This window comes from Mustelus asterias, unplaced genomic scaffold, assembly GCF_964213995.1.
Source record: "Mustelus asterias unplaced genomic scaffold, sMusAst1.hap1.1 HAP1_SCAFFOLD_4962, whole genome shotgun sequence".
Classification (NCBI taxonomy): Eukaryota; Metazoa; Chordata; class Chondrichthyes; order Carcharhiniformes; family Triakidae; genus Mustelus; species Mustelus asterias.
In genome coordinates, this window is record NW_027594905.1 from 1 (window position 1) to 9,894 (window position 9,894).

A 9,894-nucleotide genomic window follows, 5' to 3' on the forward strand; every position below is an offset into this window, starting at 1 on the left:
GGGGGGAGACCTGGGACTCACCGTGGAAAAACAGAATTCCAGCTGCTTTTTCAAGGAATCGCGCAGATCCGGGGCTGTGGGGACCTGTTCCTCAACCGGAGCTGTGCTGTCAACTGATCGATAACAGAGAGATCAAATTCACAAACCGGGATCGATCGGGGGCAACGGGGGGGGGGGAGAGGGGGATCGATCGGGGGCAACGGGGAGAGAGAGGCGGATCGATCGGGGGCAACGGGGAGAGAGAGGGGAATCGATAGGGGGCAATGGGGAGAGAGAGGGATCAATAGGGGGCGGCGGGGGGAGAGGGATCGATAGGGGGCGGGGGGAGAGGGATCGATAGGGGGCAATGGGGAGAGAGAGGGATCGATAGGGGGCAACGGGGAGAGAGAGGGATCGATCGGGGGCAACGGGGAGAGAGAGGGATCGATAGGTGGCGGCGGGGGGAGAGAGGGATCGATAGGGGGCGGCGGGGGGGAGAGAGGGATCGATAGGGGGCAGCGGGGGTAGAGAGGGATCGATAGGGGGCAATGGGGGGAGAGAGGGATCGATACAGGGCAATGGGGGGAGAGAGGGATCGATACAGGGCTATGGGGAGGGAGCGGGGGGCAGTGGGAGTAGTTTGGGGATCGATACAGGGCTATGGGGAGAGAGCGGGGGCAGTGGGATTAGTTTGGGGGTAATACAGGGCTATGGGGAGAGAGCGGGGCAGTGGGATTAGTTTGGGGATTGATACAGGGCTATGGGGAGAGAGCGGGGGCAGTGGGATTAGTTTGGGGATTGATACAGGACTATGGGGAGAGAGCGGGGGCAGTGGGATTAGTTTGGGGGTAATACAGGGCTATGGGGAGAGAGCGGGGGCAGTGGGATTAGTTTGGGGATTGAGACAGGGCTATGGGGAGAGAGCGGGGGCAGTGGGAATAGTTTGGGGATTGATACAGGGCTATGGGGAGAGAGCGGGGGCAGTGGGATTAGTTTGGGGGTAATACAGGGCTATGGGGAGAGAGCGGGGGCAGTGGGATTAGTTTGGGGATTGATACAGGGCAATGGGGAGAGAGCGGGGGCAGTGGGAATAGTTTGGGGAGAGCGGGGGCAGTGGGATTAGTTTGGGGAGAGCGGGGGCAGTGGGATTAGTTTGGGGATTGATACAGGGCTATGGGGAGAGAGCGGGGGCAGTGGGATTAGTTTGGGGATTAATACAGGGCTATAGGGAGAGAGCGGGGCAGTGGGATTAGTTTGGGGATTGATACAGGGCTATGGGGAGAGAGCGGGGGCAGTGGGATTAGTTTGGGGATTGATACAGGGCTATGGGGAGAGAGCGGGGGCTGTGGGATTAGTTTGGTGATTGATACAGGGCTATGGGGAGAGAGCGGGGGCAGTGGGATTAGTTTGGGGATTGATACAGAGCTATGGGGAGAGAGCGGGGGGGCAGTGGGATTAGTTTGGGGATTGATACAGGGCTATGGGGAGAGGGTGGGGCAGTGGGATTAGTTTGGGGATTAATACAGGGCTATGGGGAGAGAGCGGGGGCAGTGGGATTAGTTTGGGGATTGATACAGGGCTATGGGGAGCGGGGGGCAGTGGGATTAGTTTGCGGATTGATACAGGGCTATGGGGAGAGGGTGGGGCAGTGGGATTAGTTTGGGGATTAATACAGGGCTATGGGGAGAGGGTGGGGCAGTGGGATTAGTTTGGGGATTGATACAGGGCTATGGGGAGAGAGCGGGGCAGTGGGATTAGTTTGGGGATCGATACAGGGCTATGGCGAGAGAGCGGGGGCAGTGGGAATAGTTTGGGGATCGATACAGGGCTATGGGGAGAGAGCGGGGGCAGTGGGATTAGTTTTGGGATTGAGACAGGGCTATGGGGAGAGAGCGGGGGCAGTGGGAATAGTTTGGGGATTGATACAGGTTGCCTTACCTGCACCTGATGTGATTCCTTGTGGGGTACATGTCACCTCCCCCGGGGTTGGGTCCATCCCGTTAGTGGCCCCCTCGGTGGGAGGGTCCCGGCTCGCGCTGTTTTTCCAATCTCCAACGCAATCTGAGTCACACAAAAATGACATCATTGGAATGTGCACCTGAGTTCTCAAGGGTTTACCCCTTATCCCCAAACTATGACCCCCCTTTGTTCGGGACACCCCCCACCATTGGGAACATTCTTTCTGAATCTCACCCTGTTACAATTTCATAAGTTGCTTTGACATCCCATGGCACAGTGGACAGTGAAGAAGGTTATCTCCAATTGCAACGGGATCTTGATCAATTGGGCCAGTGGGCTGACGAATGGCAGATGGAGTTTAATTTAGACAAATGTGAGGTGATGCATTTTGGTCGATTGAACCGGGGCAGGACTTACTCAGTTAACGGTAGGGCGTTGGGGAGAGTTACAGAACAAAGAGATCTCGGGGTACATGTTCATAGCTCCTTGAAAGTGGAGTTACAGGTGGACAGAGTGGTGAAGAAGGCATTCGGCATGCTTGGTTTCATCGGTCAGAACATTGAATACAGGAGTTGGGACGTCTTGTTGAAGTTGTACAAGACATTGGTAAGGCCACACTTGGAATACTGTGTGCAGTTCTGGTCACCCTATTATAGAAAGGATATTATTAAACTAGAAAGAGTGCAGAAAAGATTTACTAGGATGCTACCGGGACTTGTGGTTTGAGTTATAAGGAGAGGCTGGAGAGACTGGGACTTTTTTCTCTGGAGCGTAGGAGGCTGAGGGGTGATCTTATAGAGGTCTATAAAATAATGAGGGGCACAGATCAGCTCGATAGTCAATATCTTTTCCCCAAAGGTAGGGGAGTCTAAAACTAGAGGGTGTAGGTTTAAGGTGAGAGGGGAGAGATACAAAAGGGTCCAGAGGGGCAATTTTTTCACACAGAGGGTGGTGAGTGTCTGGAACGAGCTGCCAGAGGCAGTAGTAGAGGCGGGTACAATTTTGCCTTTTAAAAAGCGCTACATGGGTAAGATGGGTATAGAGGGATATGGGCCAAATGCGGGCAATTGGGACTAGCTTAGGGGTTAAAACAAAAAGGGTGGCATGGACAAGTTGGGCCGAAGGGCCTGTTTCCATGCTGCAAACCTCTATGACCCCCCCCCCCCCTAGTTCTGGACTCCCCCCCGCCATCGGGAACATTCTTTCTGAGTCTAACCCTGTCTAACCCTGTTAGAACATCATAAGTTTCTCTGAGATCCCCCTCTCACTCTTCTCAACTCCAGTGAATATAATCCTCACCCACTTAGTCTCTCCTCATATGACAGACCTGCCATCCCAGGAATCAGCCTGGTAAACCTTCGCTGCGCTCCCTCTATAGCAAGGATATCGTTCCTGAGATAAGGAGACCAAAACTGCGCACAATACTCCAGGTGTGGCCTCACCAACGCCCTGTATCAATAAGATCCCATCTCACTCTTCGAAACTCCAATGGGTTACAGGCTCCCAACCTGCTACAACCTTTCACTCCAGACAAACCCACGCCGACACTACAGTTAAGAAAGCCCCACCAACGCCTCTACTTTCTCAGGAGGCTAAGGAAATTCGGCATGTCCGCTACGACTCTCACCAACTTTTACAGATGCCCCAGAGAAAGCATCCTTTCCAGATGTATCACAGCTTGGTATAGAACAGAGAACATAGAACAGTACAGCACAGAACAGGCCCTTCGGCCCATGATGTTGTGCCGAGCTTTATCTGAAACCAAGATCAAGCTATCCCACTCCCTACCATCCTGGTGTGCTCCATGTGCCTATCCAATAACCGCTTAAATGTTCCTAAAGTGTCTGACTCCACTATCACTGCAGGCAGTCCATTCCACACCCCAACCACTCTCTGCGTAAAGAACCTACCTCTGATATCCTTCCTGTATCTCCCACCACGAACCCTATAGTTATGCCCCCTTGTAATCGCTCCATCCACCCGAGGAAATAGTCTTTGAACGTTCACTATCTATCCCCTTCATCATTTTATAAACCTCTATTAAGTCTCCCCTCAGCCTCCTCCGCTCCAGAGAGAACAGCCCTAGCTCCCTCAATCTTTCCTCATAAGACCTACCCTCCAAACCAGGCAGCATCCTGGTAAATCTCCTCTGCACTCTTTCCAGCGCTTCCACATCCTTCTTATAGTGAGGTGACCAGAACTGCACACAATATTCCAAATGTGGTCTCACCAAGGTCCTGTACAGTTGCAGCATAACCCCACGGCTCTTAAACTCCAACCCCCTGTTAATAAAAGCTAACACACTATAGGCCTTCTTCACAGCTCTATCCACTTGAGTGGCAACCTTCTGGGACTGGGACTTTTATAGACTGGGACTTTTTTCTCTGGAGCGTAGGAGGCTGAGGGGTGATCTTATAGAGGTCTATAAAATAATGAGGGGCACAGATCAGCTAGATAGTCAATATCTTTTCCCCAAAGGTAGGGGAGTCTAAAACTAGAGGGCATGGGTTTAAGGTGAGAGGGGAGAGATACAAAAGGGTCCAGAGGGGGCAATTTTTTCACACAGAGGGTGGTGAGTGTCTGGAACAAGCTGCCAGAGGCAGTAGTAGAGGCGGGTACAATTTTGTCTTTTAAAAAGCGTTTAGACAGTTCCATGGGTAAGATGGGTATAGAGGGATATGGGTGAAACGCGGGCAATTGCGATGAGCTTAGTGGTTTAAAAATAAGGGTCAGCATGGACAAGTTGGGCTGAAGGGCCTGTTTCCATGCTGTAAACCTCTCTGACTCATGAACCATGACACCCAGATCCCTCTGCATCGGAACACCCTAAAGTCTCTCCCCATCCAGATAATAAGTCGCCTTCCCATTTTTCCCACAACCTCACACTTATCCGTATTAAACTCTATCTGCCATCGAATGGCCCACTCTCCTAACCTAATGAGATAATGCATTTTGGAAGGTCTAATACAGATGGGAAAATATACAGCAAATGGTAGAACCCTGAAGAGTATTGATAGGCAGAGGGATCTGGGTGTACAGGTACACAGGTCACTGAAAGTGGCAACGCAGGTGGAGAAGGTAGTCAAGAAGGCAGACGGCATGCTTGCCTTCATCGGCCGGGGCATTGAGTTTAAAAATTGGGCAAGTCATGTTGCAGCTTTATAGAACCTTAGTTAGGCCGCACTTGGAATATAGTGTTCAATTCTGGTCGCCACACTCCCAGAAGGATGTGGAGGCTTTGGAGAGGGTTACAGAAAAGATTTACCAGGATGTTGACCTGGTCTGGAGGGCATTAGCTATGAGGAGAGGTTGGAGAAACTTGGTTTGTTCTCACTGGAGCGACGGAGGTTGAGGGGGAGACCTGATAGAAGTCTACAAGATTATGAGGGGCAGAGTGGACAGTCAGAAGCTTTTTCCCCCCCCAGAGTGGAAGAGTCAATTACTAGGGGGGGGCAACAGGTTTAAGGTGCGAGGGGGCAAGGTTTAAAGGAGATGTACGAGGCAAGTTTTTTTACACAGAGGGTGGTGGGTGCCTGGAACTCGCTGCCGGGGGAGGGAGTGGAAGCGGATACGGTCGTGAGTTTTAAGGGGCGTCTGGACAAATACATGAATAGGATGGGAATAGAGGGATACGGTCCCCGGAAGGGTAGGGGGCTTTACTTCAGTCGGGAGGGGGCAGCATGGTCGGTGCAGGAGGGCCGAAGGGCCTGTCCCTGTGCTGGAACTTTCTTTGTTCTATCCGTAGCCAATTCTAACACCCGTTCCCTCACCTCCAGTGATGTGTGTTGTATTCTCTTGGCAAGAGCCTTCAGTTCCATTGGTTGAAACGGATTCCGAGGAGCCTCCTTGGCCAGGAATATCCTGCCATACTTTGGCGTTTGGGTTCAGACCAGACGTGACCTGAGAATACAAGGGTTGCAGGGTGCAGGGGGGAGGGGAGAGGGGGGGGTGCGGGGGTGAGAGAGATTGAGCCTTGGTTGAGTACAGGAGCTCCCACACACACACACCGCGGTCTAAACCATGAACAGTCTTGACAACCCTCTCACGCTCAACATCAAAGACCTTCTCAACCCTCTATGCCGACCCTCCCAACAGTGCGGCGCTCCCTCAGCACTGACCCTCCCACGGTGCGGCGCTCCCTCAGCACTGACCCTCCCACAGCGCGGTGCTCCCTCAGCACTGACCCTCTCACAGTGCGGCGCTCCCTCAGCACCGACCCTCCCACAGTGCGGCGCTCCCTCAGCACCGACCCTCCCACAGTGCGGCGCTCCCTCAGCACCGACCCTCCCACAGTGCGGCGCTCCCTCAGCACCGACCCTCCCACACAGTGCGGCACTCCCTCAGCACCGACCCTCCCACAGTGCGGCGCTCCCTCAGCACTGACCCTCCCACAGTGCGGCACTCCCTCAGCACTGACCCTCCCACAGTGCAGCGCTCCCTCAGCACTGACCCTCCCACAATGCGGCGCTCCCTCGGCACTGACCCTCCCACAGTGCGGCGCTCCCTCAGCTCTGACCCTCCCACAGTGCGGCACTCCCTCAGCACCGACCCTCCCACAGTGCGGCGCTCCTTCAGCACCGACCCTCCCCACAGTGCGGCGCTCCCTCAGCACTAACCCTCCCACACAGTGCGGCACTCCCTCAGCACTGACACTCCCACAGTGCGGCGCTCCCTCAGCACTGACCCTCCCACACAGTGCGGCACTCCCTCAGCACTGACCCTCCCACACAGTGCGGCACTCCCTCAGCACCGACCCACCCACAGTGCGGCGCTCCCTCAGCACTGACCCTCCCACACAGTGCGGCGCTCCCTCAGCACCGACCCTCCCACAGTGCGGCGCTCCCTCAGCACTGACCCTCCCACACAGTGCGGCGCTCCCTCAGCACCGACCCTCCCACAGTGCGGCACTCCCTCAGCACTGACCCTCCCACAGTGCGGCGCTCCCTCAGCACTGACCCTCCCACAGTGCGGCGCTCCCTCAGCACTGACCCTCCCACAGTGCGGCGCTCCCTCAGCACCGACCCTCCCACAGTGCGGCGCTCCCTCAGCACTGACCCTCCCACAGTGCGGCGCTCCCTTAGCACCGACCCTCCCACAGTGCGGCGCTCCCTCAGCACTGACCCTCCCACAGTGCGACACTCCCTCAGCACTGACCCTCCCACAGTGCGGCGCTCCCTCAGCACCGACCCTCCCACAGTGCGGCGCTCCCTCAGCACTGACCCTCCCACAGTGCGGCGCTCCCTCAGCACCGACCCTCCCACAGTGCGGCGCTCCCTCAGCACCGACCCTCCCCACAGTGCGGCGCTCCCTCAGCACTAACCCTCCCACACAGTGCGGCACTCCCTCAGCACTGACACTCCCACAGTGCGGCGCTCCCTCAGCACTGACCCTCCCACACAGTGCGGCACTCCCTCAGCACTGACCCTCCCACACAGTGCGGCACTCCCTCAGCACCGACCCTCCCACAGTGCGGCGCTCCCTCAGCACTGACCCTCCCACACAGTGCGGCGCTCCCTCAGCACCGACCCTCCCACAGTGCGGCGCTCCCTCAGCACTGACCCTCCCACACAGTGCGGCGCTCCCTCAGCACCGACCCTCCCACAGTGCGGCACTCCCTCAGCACTGACCCTCCCACAGTGCGGCGCTCCCTCAGCACTGACCCTCCCACAGTGCGGCGCTCCCTCAGCACCGACCCTCCCACAGTGCGGCGCTCCCTCAGCACTGACCCTCCCACAGTGCGGCGCTCCCTTAGCACCGACCCTCCCACAGTGCGGCGCTCCCTCAGCACCGACCCTCCCACAGTGCGGCGCTCCCTCAGCACTGACCCTCCCACAGTGCGGCGCTCCCTTAGCACCGACCCTCCCACAGTGCGGCGCTCCCTCAGCACCGACCCTCCCACAGTGCGGCGCTCCCTCAGCACTGACCCTCCCACACAGTGCGGCGCTCCCTCAGCACCGACCCTCCCACAGTGCGGCACTCCCTCAGCACTGACCCTCCCACAGTGCGGCGCTCCCTCAGCACCGACCCTCCCACAGTGCGGCGCTCCCTCAGCACTGACCCTCCCACACAGTGCGGCGCTCCCTCAGCACCGACCCTCCCACAGTGCGGCACTCCCTCAGCACTGACCCTCCCACAGTGCGGCGCTCCCTCAGCACTGACCCTCCCACAGTGCGGCGCTCCCTCAGCACTGACCCTCCCACAGTGCGGCGCTCCCTCAGCACCGACCCTCCCACAGTGCGGCGCTCCCTCAGCACTGACCCTCCCACAGTGCGGCGCTCCCTTAGCACCGACCCTCCCACAGTGCGGCGCTCCCTCAGCACCGACCCTCCCACAGTGCGGCGCTCCCTTAGCACCGACCCTCCCACAGTGCGGCGCTCCCTCAGCACCGACCCTCCCCACAGTGCGGCGCTCCCTCAGCACTAACCCTCCCACACAGTGCGGCACTCCCTCAGCACTGACACTCCCACAGTGCGGCGCTCCATCAGCACTGACCCTCCCACACAGTGCGGCACTCCCTCAGCACTGACCCTCCCACACAGTGCGGCACTCCCTCAGCACCGACCCTCCCACAGTGCGGCGCTCCCTCAGCACTGACCCTCCCACACAGTGCGGCGCTCCCTCAGCACCGACCCTCCCACAGTGCGGCGCTCCCTCAGCACTGACCCTCCCACACAGTGCGGCGCTCCCTCAGCACCGACCCTCCCACAGTGCGGCACTCCCTCAGCACTGACCCTCCCACAGTGCGGCGCTCCCTCAGCACCGACCCTCCCACAGTGCGGCGCTCCCTCAGCACCGACCCTCCCACAGTGCGGCGCTCCCTCAGCACCGACCCTCCCACAGTGCGGCGCTCCCTTAGCACCGACCCTCCCACAGTGCGGCGCTCCCTCAGCACCGACCCTCCCACAGTGCGGCGCTCCCTCAGCACTGACCCTCCCACAGTGCGGCGCTCCCTTAGCACCGACCCTCCCACAGTGCGGCGCTCCCTCAGCACTGACCCTCCCACACAGTGCGGCGCTCCCTCAGCACCGACCCTCCCACAGTGCGGCACTCCCTCAGCACTGACCCTCCCACAGTGCGGCGCTCCCTCAGCACCGACCCTCCCACAGTGCGGCGCTCCCTCAGCACTGACCCTCCCACAGTGCGGCGCTCCCTCAGCACCGACCCTCCCACAGTGCGGCACTCCCTCAGCACTGACCCTCCCACAGTGCGGCGCTCCCTCAGCACTGACCCTCCCACAGTGCGGCGCTCCCTCAGCACTGACCCTCCCACAGTGCGGCGCTCCCTCAGCACTGACCCTCCCACAGTGCGGCGCTCCCTCAGCACTGACCCTCCCACAGTGCGGCGCTCCCTCAGCACTGACCCTCCCACAGTGCGGCGCTCCCTCAGCACTGACCCTCCCACAGTGCGGCGCTCCCTCAGCACTGACCCTCCCACACAGTGCGGCGCTCCCTCAGCACTGACCCTCCCACAGTGCGGCGCTCCCTCAGCACTGACCCTCCCACAGTGCGGCACTCCCTCAGCACTGACCCTCCCACAGTGCGGCGCTCCCTCAGCACCGACCCTCCCACAGTGCGGTGCTCCCTCAGCACCGACCCTCCCACAGTGCGGCGCTCCCTCAGCGCTGACCCTCCCACAGTGCGGCGCTCCCTCAGCACTGACCCTCCCACAGTGCGGCGCTCCCTCAGCACTGACCCTCCCACAGTGCGGCGCTCCCTCAGCACTGACCCTCCCACAGTGCGGCGCTCCCTCAGCACCGACCCTCCCACAGTGCGGCGCTCCCTCAGCACTGACCCTCCCACAGTGCAGGAGGAGGCCATTTGGCCCATCGAGTGTGCACTGACCCTTCGAAAGAGCATCCCACCCAGGCCCTTCCCACCATCCTGTTCACACAGTCCTGTGCAGTTGCCATAACTAATCCACCCTAACCTACACATCTTTGGACACGAAGGGGCAATT

At 58.9% G+C, this 9,894-nt stretch overlaps 1 long non-coding RNA gene across 1 annotated transcript; it reads right to left on the reverse strand.

Annotated features, from left to right (window-relative positions):
• Window positions 1-14: 14 nt before the first annotated feature.
• Window positions 15-5,859, reverse strand: LOC144491303 (uncharacterized). Its single transcript, XR_013497422.1, has 3 exons — window positions 5,709-5,859; window positions 1,918-2,040; window positions 15-113 (listed from the first exon to the last, which is right to left on the reverse strand). It is a non-coding gene; the product is annotated as an uncharacterized LOC144491303 (long non-coding RNA).
• Window positions 5,860-9,894: the final 4,035 nt, after the last annotated feature.